We start from the raw sequence: 20,543 nt of genomic DNA, 5'->3' as shown, positions 1-20,543 counted from the left end.
AAATTTAGGTACAGGCACTACCGTTGTTTTTCATTTCAAGGAAAAGTAACATTAAAACGTCTGTTTTAAAAATAAACTTTCTACGTATAAATATTATCGTTTTCTAAATATTTATATGTTAAACATCTCTGTCCTAGAAAACACTGAGGCTTCTATTAAACAATGCTGTAATAACTAGAAGTAAACAACTTATTACACAAAATGTCAAGTTATCCAATCGGTTTCGTCTTCTTAAAGTAAAATGCCCAAATATTTCGTGAAAACTTACAATGTATTTACTATAAATAACTTTTAAACTGTACTGTTACTTTGGAATATTACACTTCTACATTTCTAGAAGTATGCGTTTTCCCACCAGCTAGAAAACAGCCGCCATAAAAATCCACGTAAATCCTACATACGAAAGAGTCATAGGAATAACTTTTAGAACTCTTCTGCATATGAAACTTATAAGTGTATAATGTGTCAAGCCTTTAGCCTACACGAAATGTTCAGTACACATGTCGTTCTTTCCTACGTCTACTACCTTGGCCTTCACTCGTCTAGTATTATGTAAAGATGGGCCTAACTAGTTAATATAAGCACTTACCCCGTTGGTAGTACAAATGTTTAAAGCCGAGCAAGAAATAAAGACGACACACTTGTCAAAATTCTTGATGTATTCTAAACTGTTAAATATGATTTTAAAATCTTGAAAATTCTACTTAATGAGACTTCTAAAGTGAGTATTCGATCGACACTGAAGGGTGCTGCTTTAACTGCGTCATTTAAAAGTCCCAGGCAAATCAAAGATGGCGGCCCGCAAGCAGACGACAGGTGTAGGCCACTTGTAAGGAGTAAAGCTCTCCAGCTCTGATTGGATCACTATAGAGGGCTTCTTGTTTCATAATTAAAGACTAATATTTTCGTTTTCGACTCCGACGTAAACCAGCTACTCTTCTTTTCTAGTCTGAATAAAAAAATGAGCGGATACGAATTTCCAATAAGGCATTATCACGAAGACTAAGTAATATCGTTTCTAACGCTACTAACAACAATGTTTCGTGGTTTATTATCTTTAAAGAAGTTTTGATGAGGAAAAAATTCTAGCTTTTTTTATTTTTTAAATTGTATAGCGGCCGAAAATCAACCCCAAGATTAACGGTTTTTGTTATATATTTAATTCTATAATCTCAACTTACAATGATAAAAAACAATCCATCATTAAATTTCAAATATAAAGCCCCCACTCACACACTTACGAAAGTTATTTAACGTAAAGCCTGACTTTTTTCCAATTCAAAATGAATAAATTTAATTTAACACAAAGATTTTATTCTATAAGCCCCGTTTCGAAAAAAAAAAAATGTATGCTGGGTAATTTATATATATACTGGACAAAATTAAACTAAAGTATCCACCGAAATATTTAGATGTCCAAACTCTTCTTTCTGTAACAACTGCAATCAGTGAAGTTATAATTTATACTTTTAATGTTGTAAAATGTTGTGACTTTAAAAACTGAAGAAAACTTTTCTATTTCATTAAAAAATATATATAAAACAGTTTGTTTGTTTGAGCGCAACACTCGTCAAATCTTCTATTTACTAACTGTAAAAAGAGTTTCCCAAGTCGACAAATACCAGTTTCATAAATGTGAGGCCCGGAATGGCCAGGTGATTAAGGCACTCGACTCGTAATCCAAGGGTTGCGAGTTTGAATCCCCGTCATACCAGATATGCTCGCCCTCTTAGCCGTGGGGGCGTTATAATGTTACGGTTAATCCCACTATTCGTTGGTAAATGAGTAGCCAAGAGTTGACGATGGGTAGTGACGACTAGCTGCCTTCTCTCTAGTCTTACACTGCAAAATTAGGAACGGCTAACGCAGATATCCGTCGCGTAGCTTTGCGCGAAATTATAAACAAACAAACAATAAATGTGAAAACCGTTTTAGCAAAAGTATCAGACGCCCGAAATCTGAACTACGATTTCAAAATAACCAATTAAATTTCAGTCAATAACACAAACGGTCATTTAATTTCGAATTAACTAATAACTTATAAACTAAGCCAGGTGCAGTCTAGCAATTTACCTTCGTAGTTCATAGTTCGCGACCTGTTAGCATAAAATCTCTCTCTCTGCATTTCAGTAACAATTAAATCTTACTATTCGGTCAGACAACAGTACATTAAAGTTGACTGTGGATACTATTGACTAGATACCATCCCTCAGATACAACATTCCAAATTATAGACAGCTCTGCGCAGATAGATCTTTGTGTAGTTTTGCACTAAAATTTCGAAACAAACTTAGAAACAGACTGACACTAGCTAGTTGTCACACGAATAACTTGTGTAATTCATTGAACTAAAAACTAACTAAATTATTGCGAACCATGTGGTATTTCAAACATTTATTTGAAAGCTACACGAAGACTGTCTGCGCTAAACGTCCCTAATATTGCAGCGAAAGACTAGAGGGATGGTAACTAATCATCATCACCTCCAGTTCATAAGCTACTCTTACCAACGAATAATAGAATTAATCGTCACATTATAACTCCTCCACAACTGATAGGGAAACCGTATTTGGCATGACCGATATTTGAACCCGCAACCTTCAAACTCCAAATCAAGCCCCCCACCCACTTGGCCTTTCCTGAGTACGTCAAAAATGACAACATGAAATGAAGCACCTATATGACTACAACGAATAGATATTCCACAATATAATAAAATAAATTATTAGATGAGGCGAAGTACTTCACAAGAAAGTAGGTACATCATTTTATCCGTTTTAAAAAAAAAACTGATTGAGGGAAACGTTTTTATCTCACATACAGGTATGCGTAACGTCTCTCGAAGGTTGAAGAAAACTTATTTACCTTACATTTACTTACATGCAAGTACAACTTTTATCCAAGGTTGATGGAGACGCATCTATATGAAACATATATAAGCATGGCTTCTGTCTAAGATTGCAGAAGACGCCTCTATCTGACACACACACACACACACATGTATAAGCATGACTTCTATTTGAAATTGGGGAAAATGTCTATTTGACATATATGTAAGCATGGCTTCTACCTAAGGTTGAGAGAAACGCTTCTATCTCACACATGTATATATAAACATAGCGTCTCACCAAAGAAACGATTCACCAGGATTGAGGAAACGTTTTTGTCTGATGTAAATAGAAGCATGATGCCTCACGAGGATTGAGGAAACGTTTTTATCTAATATAAATGGAAGCATGATGCCTTACCAAGATTTAGAAAGCTTCTGTCACTCACATAATGATTCGGGCAACTGCGATTTGTTAGATCAAACTGGATAAAATTCATGTAGAAATCTGAAGAATTCTTGATATATCTTCCTTTAAGTCTTTGTATGTTTTATGTTAAGAAATGTTAATTAATTAAACATGTTAATAACACAATAGTTAGTCTATCTGTGGTTTATCATAATCTGCGAATCATTACCTGAAACATATTCATGCAGTTACTATTTTAATAAAGTTAACACAAAAACTGCAACAACACGTTATTAGTTATAGCAGTGCTTTAGTCCAGAATATGAGTTAGTGGCCTACTGTGGTTTATTTGAAAATAAATCAAAATGTCGGGAGTGTAGTTTCAATATGAGCAAAACAAAGTTATCCACTAAACATAGAGATCTCAGAGCTGATATACAGGTTTGACTTTTAAATAAGCATAAGTATATATATTGTTTTAAGCACAAAACTGCACAATCTACGGATTATCTGCGCTGTATGCACTACAAGGTTCGTAACCAAAGTTTTAGCATTATGAGCTTTTACTTACTGCTGAGCCATTGACGGTGGCAGAAGTCGTAACATGTTTAAGTGTAATTAATCTGTTGTATTTTTCTTCTGATTCATTTATTGAACATATTTGAGTGTTTATTGGTTATTTAAATCAGAACCTCGTTGGGCCCGGCATGATCAGGTAGTTAGAAGCACTCGACTCGCAATCTAAGGGTCGTGGGTTCGAATCCCCGTCACACCAAACATGCTCGCCCTTTCAACCGTGTAGGCGTTATATGTTACGACCAATCCTAATATACGTTGGTAAAAAGAGTAGCCCAAGAGTTGGCGGTAGGAGGTGACGACTAACTGCCTTTCCTCTAGTGTTACACTGCTAAATTAGGGACGGCTAGCGCAGAGAGGCCTAGTGTAGCTTTGCGCCAAATTCACAAAACAAACAAACAAACAGAATCTCGTTAGTTCTCAGGCTCCCCAAAATTCATTCTAGTATATTCGTGAATCTAAGAATCTATGTTTTGCGTCTCTTCGCCGCAAAATGGCGCTCATACACTTTGGTGCCGCGAGTACATTTTAAGAGCGATAATCATGTCCCACGATGCAAGTACAGTAGCCCATCAGATAGATGGTAACTTGTACTGCTGACTGTCTCTAGCCTAGAGTTCAAAATTAGGGACGACTAGCGCAGATAATAATTGTGTAAATTTACACGAATATCCCAAAGAAACTAACATCTTGAAACTGCGAAAACACTGTGCCACGTATTGGTATAAAGTTTGTATGAACTTTTTTTTTTTTTTTTTTAAATACGACAAATAACAAACAAATTGAAACAAACCAAAATAACGATGCGTATTCATCACCTTTTCACAAAGTGGAGAAAGGCTCGTAGCGCTTCCTATATATTACTGAGAAATATTATTAACTGTTTCAAGTGTAATATTTACAGAGATATACTTATAAACATAAAAATGGGCGCTGTAGGTAGTGCATGCATGGCTGTTAGAGGGCGCTTTGGTGCAGGATGAGGAATTCTAAGCTCCAGATAGTGGTGATACATTTTGAATTCGAATATCTGGAGGCTCAAGTAATGGAACTGTATCAGTCGCTGTTGCAATGACAGTTTCAACAGTAATGTTACAATAGACCACATAACCCGAAATAATGAACAAAATATTCTGCCTGTTCTAGGAGAGCTTTCTATTTTCTTCGTTTTTATCAGGAAGCAGGATAATTATCCAGTGTGATAAGTAAAATCATACAGAGATTAATGGTGTTTAGCTTACAAGTTCAAAACTTAAATTCGATTTTTTTGTATCCCTATCACTAATAATTTAGTGTTTATATTTTGACATCAAGTATGTACGAGCGCTGAGCCTGAAAAGTATAGTTACTCGAATTAATCCAACAAGTATACAAAAGAAGGCTTACCTTGTTAACTCTCACGAAAGAATAACATTCGTAATTTGAGAATTGTCTGAACTTTCAACTTCGATATATCGACCAGGAGTGAAAAGTACGGCCATGACACAAAGGTTATTGTAATCGGAAAAGGTTTCCTCTTTCCCCTGCGGAATCTTAGAAAATAAAAAATAAACTTTTAATCTCGAAACTTCGAAACGTGAAGTTTCACATCTGGTGTGATGGTCAGTTTAACTTGTACCACAGAACAGTGGCCGATTTCAGAAAATTACGAGATTCTTAAGTTGGACTTCAAGACCTGCGTTCAGTCAGACACCTTATACTCAATTGCTCAGCTCGACTGAAAAAATAGTACACTCACACACACACACATATATATAAATATGTGTATGTTTATAGAATACCGTAATGCCCAATGCTCACCTTATGCCATTTAACCCTCACTAACCATATCCGACCTATCAGATGCAAGCTTTCAGAATTTTAGCTTCTCTTTCCTTTGATCCACGAGAAGCACGTAGAGGGGCGAAGGTCTTTCCCACAGACTCACAAAAGCAAGCTAAAAAAAAATTAAGAAATGGGAAAAGGGGACTAGGTCAGGATGTTGTGGAGGGGACGCTTTTCAACTTGTGTGGGAAAATTTGGTGGTCCACCCTGCGGATTTACAGATAGGACATAGTTGAGACACTTCAGAATACTGTTTCCATGGATTCCCAAGAGTAACACAGTCATATTGTGATTAAAGTGGACGGGAGAAGATACTGTTGATAGGCTGTCTTCTCACCCAACCCCACCCCAGGGCACTTCCGCTGCCCTGCCCAACCTAACCCTGCCCTAGCTTTAACACGGATTTCCCCTTCCACCCTTCAAATGAGATTTCGAACGTGACAATACGCTAGCGAACACAGTAAAAATAGTATCATGTTCATTACTTTATCTGGGAGTTACACCAGTAACAGCGACATCTATAAGTCCCTGGAATTCGCCACAACCGCGACATATCACCTGAGACAATTACAAATTATGGCCTTAAGTTATTAACAGATTATGGATTACCATGTGAGGATCTAAATACTCGCTAAACAACAAGATGGCTTAAAACCTTTAAAAGTAAAGCCTTATGTAACTATACTAAAAATAAATATTTATTTAATAAACGCATACATATAAAAATGCACAAAAACATTACAAACTGGCTAATTGTTAGAGTTGAAAGCTAATTTATGACCATAATATGAAATTTGATAATTACATCATATTAAATCTTCAACTGACAACATTTTCGGTCATAATCCCATTAAATACTGCTGGATTCAGTCAGCTCAGGAAATTTAAATTAAGCCTGAATTCACACACTAACTACATAATGCAAAGTTATTTTTAAGAAAATATAAAAATAACAAAACTAACTTGAATATAAAATTAGGGAGCGATTACAGCAAATAAAATGAGTTTTTCTCTGTAAAATAACAATAAATAAAACAGGTGGCAGCACTGACGTTACTGCGCACAGAGAAGTTGGTAATTTATATTATTTGTTGTTACTTTCATTGACACTTTTCTATATACTATTTAATGTACCAAAAGTCATTACTTTTTATTTTGATTTATTATTTGCTATTGTTATACTTTAAATCTAAACGTTGCTTTCATTGTTACCTTGAAATATATATATTTAGGACTACCCTGAATTTCCCAAGCTGGCCGAACATCATAAGATATTATTGGGATTACAGCCTAAAATATCGATAACAAAAAGGGTACCAAACTGACAAAATAAGGCATTATAATCATTATAAGTACAAATGTAAGGAAAGCAGATTTATTTAGCTATACTGATGGTAGGTTTATTTAGTGTTTCTATTTAATTACATAGTTTACACTGATCAGAACTTATTATCAGTGTTTTGAGTTCTAAGAACCTACAAGAAAGAAGCAAGAAAAGATTGCTTAATAAACACACTATACCTGTCAAATCCAGTGCCGACGAGGCTTTTCGTATCATACGTTTATCCCAGTTAAGGGATTCGCAAAAATAATTTATTCAAGGCAATGACGGCCCAGCATGGCCTGGTGGCTAAGACACTCCACTCGTAATCCGAGAATCGCTAGTTCGAATCCCCGGCACACCAAACATGCTCGCCCTTTCAGCAGTGGGGGCGTTATAATGATATTATCAATCCCAGTATTCGTTGGTAAAAGAGTAGCCCAAGAGTTGGCGGTGAGTGGTGATGACTAATTGCTTTCCCCATAGTCTTACACTGCTAAATTAGGAAGGCTAGCGCAGATAGCTCTCGTGTAGCTTTGCGTGAAAATTAAAAAAACAACAACAAAGAAACAAGCCAATGACACTTGAAAAACATGTTTTACAAGCGGTATGACGGAATTAATAAGTATCTGCGACATTTAATTAAATTCTATCCTGAAAACTTCATAAGCCACGGTGTCTAAACCCCTGAAGTAAACAAACATTGATTTTATTGTCTGAACACAGCTGTAGTCTTCCCTTACTTTTTGACCTCTCACGTTGTCACTTCAGTCTTTAAAAAAAAAAAAAAAAAAAAAAAAAAAAAGGAGAGAGAGAGTGCTTAGTGTTTCAAAATAAAAATCTAGCTTTATCGCTGACTTTAATTGACAAATAATTGTGTAGAAGCGGCTACTGTGCATTTGTGGGCAACTTTTAACCCTTTTTTATAAATATCAAAGACTTTTCTACTGCAAATAGACTAGTGTTAATAACATCTATAGATATTAAGAGCAGAATGGTTGGTAGTTTTTATTCCAATTTCTTTACAGTTGGTTTCATCACATCTTACTGTTTAAAATAATTTTGAAATAATTATAAATAATAGCGTTCAGAAAATATTATTTCACACTGTTAATTTAATTTATGGATTTAGAACTAACCGAAATTTTGAGCTGGCTGCGAAACACTATTGAGAACGAGCAAAAAATGGATGTAATTCTCTATCCAATTGATAGTTCAATGCATTCTAGTTATTATAGATTTGAGTTTTCTAGAGTATTAATTTATGACATTATGTAGTTTTATTCACATTCTTAATAAAAATGTTATTTTAAAACCACTTTAGTTTTTATCTATACAGTTTGCTTGCTTCCGCAGAAGTTTGTGTGTATGTTCACTTACAATGGAAGAATCACTGAACCAATTGTCACCAAACCAGGGCCTCCACTAGGAAGTAACATGTGCAGTCGACGTTCGATGTAATCTCAAATATCACCCTATGTGGTCCCTATATCTCACCAGAAAGCTTAGCGATAAGTGTGACGGTTTATAACGCTAAAATTCGAGTTCCGATACCCGCAGTGATCAGAACAGAGATGATAACTCATCGTGTAACTTAGTACATGACAATTAACAAACATAAATGCAGTAGCACGTGAATGGAAAATACAGTAATGACATAATATTAAACTAAAGATTAAAATATTAAATACTACATTTGAAAATAATTTTTAAGTATGATTTAAGATTATCTTATGGCTGTTTTATAATTATACATCGTATTATCGTTAGTCAATTTCGGCTTTCGCAATCTCTAAGTCAAACTAAAACTATTCGAAAAAAATTAAAACCAGTCCTTATCATTCATATATCTATCACGTTTTCTTTTAAATTCACTCAAATTTACTGTCTCCACAACATCCGAAGGCAACCATTCTATAGGTGAACCACCCTATTTGAAAAATTGTTTTAGCTCAAGATGACTTCTACCTTACCTAAATATGTATTTGTGTTTCGTAATTCTGTAATTCTCACTGCCAAGTATAAAAAATGTTGTTGCCTTAACATTATCAATTCTTTTTTACAATCTTAAACACCTCAATCAGATCCTTTCTAACTCTTCTCTTTTCAAGGGAAAACAATTTGAAACATTTCACTTTCCCCTCATATGACAACCCATTCATCCCAGGCAATGTTCTAGTAACCTTTCTCTGAACCCTTTCAAAAATTCAATGCCTTTCCTTAGGTAAGGAGCCCAAGACTGAACACACTACTCCAAATATGGCCTAGCCTGTGACCTATACAATGAAATTGTAACGTTTTTTAAATTTGTATTTAATACTTCTGTAGACAAGACCTAAAATAATTATTGCCCTACCACTGGCAACAGCACACTGCTTGGATGTCTTTAGAAACTGATCAACCATTACACCAAGGTCCTTTTCTTTCATGACACGTTTAAAATTATTCCTATTTCAAATTATACTTATAATCCACATGCAATACCTTGCATTTATTATAATTAAAACCCATCTGTTATTTATTTGCTCATTTCACTAAATGATATAAATCCTAATAGTCAGTAAACCTTATAAGGGCAAATACGAGAGAAACAATTTAGATGAAGTTTAAATTTTCTTTTGGTGAAAAAAAGAAGAAAAATTTGGCTGAATAAACAACATGACAGATTATGACACATTTAAAGAAAAAAAAATCGTTTCAGCATCACCATTACAAGTGGAATAGTTGCAAAATTCGCAGAACATTATACCTTTTATCTCAAATAAACCACATATTTTTTATCAAAACAGCTTTAGACACTAACCCATTTTTATTTATATAACGTTCGTTTCACTTTATATAACCTATTTTCACTGACAAATTAGTAATTTTTAATAAAAGCCAATCAATTTTATGAGTTCTTTTTCCTGCATTAAGAAAGTCAGGCGTGACCTAGTGATTAGCATACCGGACTATGGATCCGAGTTCATGGTTCGCAACTCATTACTGAAAAAAAATTGTGTTTGCACCACGCTATTCTATTACATTAATGCCCGGTATGGTCAGGTGGTTAAGGCGCTCGACTCGCAATCTGAGAGTCGCGGGTTCGAATCCCTGTCACACCAAACATACTTGTCCTTTCAGCCGTGGGGGCGTTATAATGTTACGGTCAATCCCATTATTCGTTGGTAAAAGAGTAGCCCAAGAGTTGGCGGTGGATGGTGATGATTAACTGCCTTTCCTCTAGTCTTACACTGCTAAAATAGGTACGACTAGCGGAGACAGCCCTCGTGTAGCTTCTGCGTGAAATTCAAAAACAAATAAATCAACTATTACAATAGCTGTTGGCTAGCTGTCTTCGCTATTAAGTATCAGTTAAAAATCAGAAGCTTCTCCCGAAGGTATCCCTTTTGTAATTTTCCGTGAATATCTCAAACAATTAATCAATATATTATTTACATGTCATAAGTTAAGTACGATAGGAAAAGCTTTACAAATTATCCTCATAAGCCTTGTTCGATGTCTTTTGTTTGTTTTCAATTTCGCGCAAAGCTACACGAGAGCTATCTGCGCTAGCCGTCCCTAATTTAGCAGTGTAAGACTAGAGGGAAGGCGTCTAGTCATCACCACCCACCGCCAACTCTTGGGCTACTCTTTTACCAACGAATAGTCGAATTGACCGTCACATTATAACGCCCCCACGGCTAAAAGGGCGAGCATGTTTGGTGTGACGGCGATTCGAGTCCGCGACCCTCAGATTACGAGTCGAGTGCCTTATCCACTGGCCATGCCAAGGATGATGTCTTTCATTGCCGATAAGTGAGGGAAGAATAGTTTTATAAACTTGACATAAACTAATGAGCTGGTATCAAATTATCTGCTTGAACAAAGAATACAACAAACGTTACAAAACAAAACTGATAGCTCCGCTTGTACTTCCTCGATATGGTTACCGTATAAAACGTGTTTTACAAATATCATAATAAAACCTGTTCGCTATTATACATTACACCTCTCGTGTGATTTACATTATTTGCCAAGAAAATGACAACTTAAATATAAAAAGGGGAGGCAATATTTTGAAACACACTATTTCGAATACGATAATTCCTATACTTAAGATATGTTTTTATCCACTATTCGAAAACGTTAATGAATTATGGGTTGAACTTTGCCTATATTACGATCAACGTCAACGAGTTAAATACCAAACACTATCAACAGTCCAACAAGTATTGAGGGTTTCATGAACCAAGTACTATCAACAGTACGACAAATACTGAGGAATTCATGGATCAAACACTATCAACAGCACGACAAATAATGAGGGATTCATGGAACACACACTACCAACAGCACGACAAATATTGAGAGATTCATGGAACACACACTACCAACAGCACGACAAATATTGAGGGATTCATGGAACACACACTACCAACAGCACGACAAATATTGAGGGATTCATGGAACACACACTATCAGCAGTACGACAAATATTGAGGGATTCATGGAACACACACTATCAGCAGTACGACAAATATTGAGGGATTCATGGAACACACACTACCAACAGCACGACAAATACCGAGGAATTCATGGATCAAACACTATCAACAGCACGACAAATAATGAGGGATTCATGGAACACACACTACCAACAGCACGACAAATATTGAGGGATTCATGGAACACACACTACCAACAGCACGACAAATATTGAGGGATTCATGGAACACACACTACCAACAGCACGACAAATATTGAGGGATTCATGGAACACACACTATCAGCAGTACGACAAATATTGAGGGATTCATGGAACACACACTACCAACAGTACGACAAATATTGAGGGATTCATGGAACACACACTATCAGCAGTACGACAAATATTGAGGGATTCATGGAACACACACTACCAACAGTACGACAAATATTGAGGGATTCATGGAACACACACTATCAGCAGTACGACAAATATTGAGGGATTCATGGAACACACACTATCAGCAGTACGACAAATATTGAGGGATTCATGGAACACACACTACCAACAGTACGACAAATATTGAGGGATTCATGGAACACACACTATCAGCAGTACGACAGATACTGAGGGATTCATGGAACACACACTACCAACAGTACGACAAATATTGAGGGATTCATGAACCAAACACTATAAAAAGAACAACAAATGTCAGTGAATCGTAAAAGAAATATAATGAAATTTCTCACAAACATTAAGAAAGCATAAATAACTCGCTACCACACGTTAGGTAATTATAAATCAGTATAAATGATATCCGATATGTTACACATTAATGTAGAAATTTACATCCGTCATAAACCAGTTCTTATACTTAAACAACGCGTTTTACTTACTGCCAATGAAAGATAAACTATAACAAGGTGTTATGAAAGTAGCCTGTGTTTTAGGAAGGCTCACTGTGTCTCATTTTTTAACTGAGCAAGACAAACCACACTGGCGTTTGGTTTTTTTTAGTGTCAACAAACCTATTTTAATGTCACGGACCAATAGCCGAGAGTCTGGAAAGCTGTCTTTCTTAAGACCTCCCACGCTCTAAAACAACAAACCCACCGCTTGGAAACCCTAAAACAATGTCATACATCAACTCGTCACGTGCACGACATCACAGGAACCGCTATCCCAGGATCACCCTAACTGGCCTGAGCTCATTTGGGTAACAGGTTCGGCAATATTATTTTCCACATTCCAGACCCAGGTTATTGTCATTTCTTTCAATAGAAATAGGACGAAGTACAGACTTTGTCAGTGAGTTATTCAAATAGAATAAGACTCCATGCTGCAATCTAGAATCTTTAAGAACCCATATCACGAATCAAACTAGTGTAATCTAAGTCCTCAAGTACTCGCACCACAATCAAAACTAGAGTAATCCAGATCCTCTAAATACCCCTACCACAATTAAGACTAGTGTAATCCAGATTCTCTACGTACCTGTACCACAATCAAGACTAGTGTAATCCAGATTCTCTACGTACCTGTACAACAATTAAGACTAGTATAATCCAGATCCTCTAAGTACCCGTACCACAATCAAGACTAGTATAATCCAGATCCTCTAAGTACCCGTACCACAATCAAGACACGTGTAATCTGGATCCTTTAAGTACCCGTACCACAATCAAGACAAGTGTAATCCAGATTCTCTCCTCTAAATACTCGTACCACAATTAATACTAGTGTAATCCATATCCTCTAAGTACCCGTACCATAATCAAGACTAGTGTAATTTAGATTCTCTACGTACACGTACCACAATCAAGAGTAGTGTAATGCTGAGCCTCTAAGTACCCGTACCACAATCCAGATTAGTATAAGGTAAATTCTGGAAGTACCGTGCCACAATTCAGACTAAAATAATCCAGACTATCTTAATGCCCATACCACAATTCAGACATTCCTGAATTAATCGAGTCATGAACATATGCTGCACAAGAAACAAAATTGAGAAAAAAAACTACAGTCTCATTAATAAGAGCGATGTTCTCTGACTGGTGAGGAAACAGCATCGTCACTACGTCTACAACCCTATTCCTCAGACAGGCCAATGACCTCCTTGTTTTACACACAAGTCTACATCTTTCCTGTGGCTTTTGGATATGTTGGTCCCGTTCATTTTACACAATACACGCATGCGCACACCCTGCATTAAGCAACTATATAAGTAAAATCTTAAAACCGAAGTTATGTTACGTTACTTGGGACGTAAAAGATAATGTACCTACCTTCCTTCTAATTATCAAACGTATCTGTAGATTATTCCAGCACGACAGACAAACGTAACACGTGACCATAATTTTTTTCCCAGCCCAAAACGCAATAAACATGCTTTTAAATACCTGCACACCAGCACTGGCGGCCCGGCATGGCCAAGTGGGTTAGGTCTTTCGACTCGTAATCTTTCGAACGAAATTCGAACAGTCTTGGGTTCGAATCCCCGTCGCACCTTTTTCCTGTGGGAGCGTTATAATGTGACGATCAATCCCACTATTCGTTGGTAAAAGAGTAGCCCAAGAGTTGGCGGTGGTTGGTAATGACTAACTGCCTTCCCTCTAGTCTTACACTGCTAAATTAGGGACGGCTAGTGTAGATAGCGCTCGTGTAGCTTTACACGAAATTCAAAAAACAAACAAACCAACAAGGAACAATTTAAGTAAATAATTTTAGAGTTCACAGCGTTTACTAACCGAAGTTTTGAAGTTAGCTCTGCGAATTTTAAAAATACGAAATAATCATAAAACATGTACACATTATTTGCGTAGTCGTCAAAATATTGTTGCAAAAATCAAAATAAATAAACTATGGGGTGGTGTCCGTAGGTCAGAAATGTAGCAGTAAACCAAATTAAGATGCTGATTTGACAGTGACCGTCACTACGTATTACTGCATTTTACCGGACCCAATAAATACCACATTTACCAAAACACAAACAGATATACCACGGGTGGCTTACGCTTATTTTCTTCAAGTTAATTTCAATCACGCCATTAGTACACCGACTAAAGAAATCCGTAATCCGACTTTAGGTAACTTTATCACTCTTGTATTTTAAATCCTGTTGTTGCACCAGTAACTGAGTAGGTAATTATATCGTAATTTGGGCAACTCATTGCTGGGAGTTACGTTAATAAAACAGGGGTATAGAAGCAATGATATCTAACACTTCTCAAACTCTTACAAGACCATGACTGAAAACTGACTTATCATGTTGCTTGACTGTCTTCCAGTATATTAACATGCACATACTCGGATGGCTCCACATCTGGCTGTTTTGATGCATAGAACACGTCAGTGCTATCTTCATAACAAACATACAATAAAGTACTGAAAGTTAGGGTTGTGGCGGATTTAACGTTACGTATAGAACACGCTCACGTGCTACTAGAAAGCTTTTGTGTGTATAATTTATTTACTTTTTCTTTCAAAACAAAACGTTTTTACAACTTTCAAACAACAAACTTTAGGTGAGTTTGTTGTAATTGCTTACAATTAATTTCTTCTAAAACTCAAAAAGAAAACAACATAAAAAACTAATAACCAGTACATCTTCAGCTCCACCAATTACTCCTATCATATCAAACGATGGTATTTGACTGTCACTCTTATAATGCACCCAACGCAATATATTGCGGAACGCAATGGTGGGCAGAGCACAGATAGCCCTTTGTGTAGTTTTGCGCTTAATTGCAAACAAATCAAAACTGCATTCATGATTTAACACTCAAATTACAGACTTGTTCTTGTACTCTTACCTGTGTAGTTTACATATGTACATCACATTGAGTGATTTTTTTAATTATTATTATTGTTTTGGTGTCCTTCACAACGCGCAATGTGAAGTTTTTGAGTTTGTTTCAATGCAAAACTACACAATGAACTATTTGCGCTCTGTCCACTCCGAGAAATCGAACCCCTGGTTTTATGTTGTACTCCTTAAACTTATCGCTTACCATTTCAGCCCTCAAACTAAATAAATGGGCACACAACAAATCTGATGAAATCAATAATCCCATGTGTAATGTACAAAAAGGACTAATTGTGTAACTCAAATTTATTGCAACACTGAGGAGCTTAATTTATTCTTTGTTGTTTTATGGTGTTTTATTTTGTAACTCTCATATTATTAGGGTTCTTGTAAGCAACAAATTAATGAACCCACAAATATTTTTTTGCCTAAAATATTCTTGAACAAAATTTCAAAAAGTCATTAGTGTTTACAGCCTCTGGTAATTATATGATTAAAGTGTGGATTGTGAAAAATGTTGGTCTTAGTTACACTAAGAACACACTTTAAACAAAGAATATCCTGAATACATTATACAAGTATAATTAAAGTAAGCCATCGAATTACGACTTCGAAGAGTCCAAATTCGTTTGTTTGTAAACATGTTATTTTGTTGTCACCTGTCACATTTAGCTATCAATTATATAGTTTGTAAACTTGCGTTTTTGCTGTTAAGACTACCAGTTTGTTGTTTGTAAACATGTTATTTTGTTGTGGACTCTCACATTTGACTATTAGTTTGTTTTGTGTGTGTGTTTGTTTGTTTGTAAACTTGTTCTTTCCCTGTCAAGTCTGTAAAATTATTCGTTTACAGAAAACAAAAGGTGAACCCCAAACCATTGTAGTTAATAATGTCTTCATGATCTGAAATGGAATAGTTGTAAGGTTTAAAAAGTTAAGAACAAATACAATAACTAGCTTCTAAAGTATTCGGGATATAACTTGTGAACTCATGATTGACCTCACAAAATTGTTCTCCGGTGGCTTAGGAGTAAGCCAAAAGGTTATAACGCTAAAAGTATTAACAACAAACACATGAAACTCAAAATCGTCATCCATTCATTCATTACAAGCAGGTTTTTTAGATCTGAAATTACTCACACAAACAAGAGTAATTTGTTATTCAATTTTTTTTCTTGGTAGTTATATTAAGAAAAATGTAATTTACAAACAAGTTATTTTCAAAAATAATCACAGAGTTTAGGTACGAGACGACATATCTGTTGTATGTGAGGCAAAATCTCAAATTTTAGACTGTATTAACATATCGTATCTGGAGGCTAAGAAATAAAAGCATCTCCATTGACTGCCATCTGATAATTACCATACGAACTAAGAGGAAAACAAAGTATCGAATATAACTTAAAGCTCTATAGAGTATAACCAAAGAACACACACAAGTATTCTATTTACATTCCATGCTTAATTCCAGCAAGAATGGTGTTAGTTTACAGTTGTAAACATAGACAAATAATGTAGCATGTTTTGTCACTGGGGGGGGAGTTTCACACCAGAATATTTTATTATTGATACAAAATGATTGTTTGTTAATTTTTTAAATTCACGCAAAGTTACACGAGGGTTATCTGCTCTAGTTATTCCTACTTTAACAATGTAAGAGCACTTGTGAGCAGGAGGATTGGCTGAAGCAATATAACGCTCCCAAGGCTGGGAGGGCGAGCATGTTTGGTGCGACGGGGATTCGAACTCGCGACCCTCAGATTACAAGTTGAGTACCTTAACCACCCAGCCATGCTGAGCCCCCTTTATGATCAAATGCCAAAACAAAAGTAATGTGTTCGGTCAAAAATGTTCGGCTGGCAGGTGTCGCTAAAGTCACTGTATTACATTACAAATAACCAGATCTTAATTATGGATCGAGATAGAAAATCCGGTAACTTAACAGCAGGCCTTTAAGCTTTCTCCTTTTTTCTTACCAGCATACTCGTTTCTTACTTTTAAACCACGGTCAAGGAGAGGCAGAGAAGGAAATGACTCAGAGCAAAACAGGAAACAACAATTAATTAACCTTCTACTTTACGAAACATGAAATTCCGGAGCCAACAGGTTTGGAGGTAACGCCCACTCATTGGTTTGACGCATTTAGTACATAGTTGTGTCTACCTAATACGTACTTCCGCGGATCGATTTGATTATTTAATTACGTCGTTTTCTTTTGTTCAGTTAATAGATGAGCAAGTACCTCAACTGATGCTAGAATCATTCTTCAAATATTCTGGTTTTCGAAGGAAAAAATATACCAGTCAAAGTTATTTTTTTTTAAACGCTTGCAAATTGCATTTGCAACATTTTGATAATGTTTAGTAACTTGCCAAGTTTAATGTAATAGGTTATATGTCTAAAAAAACAAATAACAACAACAATAAATAACTACGAACTGCAGTTAAAGTTTAACCCTCGAACGAAGCCAAGGTCATACTGATAAAAATAAATAAATTTACCATCATTTTTAAATTTATCAGTTACGTTTCTCTGGTTGGTTAATATTAACAGTCACCTTCTTTGTTTGTACCACGTCCTATTCTATTTAGAGCAAGCTTAGCAATCTTTAATAATGTGTAAGCCTAAAAACAAAACTAAATATGTTACTAATAGTAACAACAGCGTCTTTATAGTATTAACTCTGGTAATCAGCGAGCGGCTCACCACATTTATTTCTTCCTCCCCAAATGAGGGCTGAATTTGTACAATTTAATTATGTCAGTCAGAAATACCAGAATCTACGATACTGACTACAAGCAGTTTAAATCCTGAAGAAAACCTAGTTCATAAACAAGCGAGCTATCTCTTTCATTCCCTATATATTTATATGTGTATGTGTGTGTGAAAGAGACAAATGATATCGGAGGAAAATAATATTTATTGTTATAGATTTACTTGCGTTTTAGAAACATACCAAAGTTATACAACACGGGAAGTATAAAGATATTTACTGCAACTTCTCACTCAAGCCTAATTTACGGATTCAGTTACAAAATAGCAAAATATCAAACTTATCAGATTAAAGTACTGTAAATGATTTCGAACTTTAAATATTGTGCTATAACTATATACTGACTTTAAATATATTTAATCTGAAAACCAGAAAAAAAAAATCAAGTAGGAACTTACCGGATGACCCTCACGGAAGACAAAGAGCTAAATGTTTAGGCTTACTACCGCCAGGATTTCGCACTCTCCCTTATCAATGACTATGTTTGGCTGATTCACAAACGTATCAAGCAGGAACGACAACATTGGTTTGATGAATGGAAAGTTCCCTAAGAGTGACTTATTCATCACGTGATCATATTGTTAAGATGTTTTCAGACGTGACTGTATCGAAATCTATCACCGAATACGTTTCTTTCTTTCTTTTTTAACGTGTATTTTAAGATAACTTTGATCCAGTTGATCCCAACAAAACTTTTTTTTTCAGTTTTGGTTTTGGTTTACAACTTAGAGACTTTGTAGAAATTATAATACGGTTTTATCTCCATTTCTAAAAACTGTTCTTAAACGATTTCTTAATCTAACCTACCACCAGATAAAAACGTAGAATTTAAATCCTAGTTATTTATATCATAATAACCTCATATTTTATTGCAGGACATACCATACCACAACAAACACCCCCACAGTCTGAAGCCCACGTACTGTTCATCTGATTGTTCAGTGTCCGCTAGTTCTGTTCAGTAAGATTTCCCCGCCTCCAAAGCTCCTTGCGCAGAAAGCTTGCCAGCTGATTGGAAGGTGGGTATAGATATTAACATAGCTAACATAACTTGCATACCAGGCGGCAAACGTATAGAGCAAAGTCCACGCAGACACGAAGTCGCCAATGTTTATGAATGAAAGCATGGCTGTGGCAACCCGGAGCCCGAGGTCATGCTATTGAACCGGGAATGGAAAATGGCGGAGGGATAATATGGGGGCAGCAGAAACGAGATTTCGTCGTCCGACCACACAACAGGAGCTGGGTGGCCTTTTTTAAAACATTTCTGATAGTCATTTCAAGGAAGTGGAACTGGCCACAAAGGTTTCAAGCTTGCTGTGAAGGACACATTTGATGATGCATTTCAAAACATGTGTGTTTTTTTATCTAAAGTTGTCAAATAGATTTAATCTGTAATAATAATTATCGAATATATTTTCGCTTTTGCAAATCATGCCCAGCATTACCTTCTCTCTTATGGAACGACCATTGGAACAGTTATAGGAACCAATACTTCTATGATTATTAAGTTTCGTTTTGAACTAAACTATGTGTATTATGTCTTTCGCATTCCAGCCAGCCAGATGAAGCCTCATCCATACTGGATGCACTGGATACTCTGTGATTAACCTATTATTACATCGCACTTTTTTTCACTCGTGAGTTAATATAAAGAAAGATTTTAGGCTTAGAAGTTTTCTTTATTTATCCACTTATGTTTTTTCTTGTTACTTTATAAAACAAAAAACAAGCATGTTTTAGTGACTGAACAAACGCGAACTTTTCAGAAGTCCCCAATCTCTATCTTACTTCATCTTTACCCTAATTCTTATTTACAAATAACGTATATAAATTTTCATTTCAGTAACTCACTCTAGTTCCCACATAACACAGTTGTTCGTGTATTATAGTGATGTGATTAACGTCTAAACCACAAGCATGTCTGTCTTAGTCTCAACCGTCCTGAAGAGCTTTGGTATTCGCGAAAGATCCCATCGGCACTATATACAGCAGATGTAGTGTGGTTATACACTTTTCTTTACTTTCCATTATGCATCATTTTAATTATTTATTTAATGATTAATCTGAAAAGAATGCTCGAATCGACGAGAGGGCATCACAAAATATTTACTACGATACTACAAATAAACTATTGCCAGCTTTGTGCCATCCATATAATATAATATATGACACAACACAGCACGTTAAATATCAGTACAGAAACAGTATAGAAGCTACGAGTGAAACCTAAAAGGTAAAAAATAAAATAAAATTGAAGGTCGTGTCTGTTGGTGCAGGTAACTTAATGGAATTAGACTGTAGTCAACTTTTGAATGGAGAATTGCAATCGAATTTGTAAAATCGCCTTACCAATCTCGATTGTAACCAAATCGAATTTTTTTGTTTTATTACTTTATGCAACGGCTATCTGTTTTCTACCCGCTGCGGGTATTGACACCCGATTTTCAGCATTATAAATCATCATATATTTTACCGCCGACCAATTAGGGGCTCAGAAATGTGAATTATCTTTGACAACTACTGCATTGTGTAGA

General features: G+C 35.7%; 1 long non-coding RNA gene across 1 annotated transcript in view; it reads right to left on the bottom strand.

Annotated features, from left to right (window-relative positions):
- Positions 1-18,954, bottom strand: part of LOC143239574 (uncharacterized) — a 50,962-nt gene extending 32,008 nt beyond the window's left edge. Inside the window, exons 1-2 of the long non-coding RNA XR_013021245.1 lie at positions 18,405-18,954; positions 5,199-5,344 (exon numbers count right to left, since the gene is read on the bottom strand). This is a non-coding gene — a long non-coding RNA (uncharacterized LOC143239574). The remainder of the gene's footprint in view (positions 1-5,198; positions 5,345-18,404) is intronic.
- Positions 18,955-20,543: the final 1,589 nt, after the last annotated feature.

Source organism: Tachypleus tridentatus, chromosome 13 (genome assembly GCF_004210375.1).
Source record: "Tachypleus tridentatus isolate NWPU-2018 chromosome 13, ASM421037v1, whole genome shotgun sequence".
Classification (NCBI taxonomy): Eukaryota; Metazoa; Arthropoda; class Merostomata; order Xiphosura; family Limulidae; genus Tachypleus; species Tachypleus tridentatus.
The sequence above is the reverse complement of the archived record's forward strand: the minus strand, read 5'-3'. Positions and strand labels throughout refer to the sequence as shown.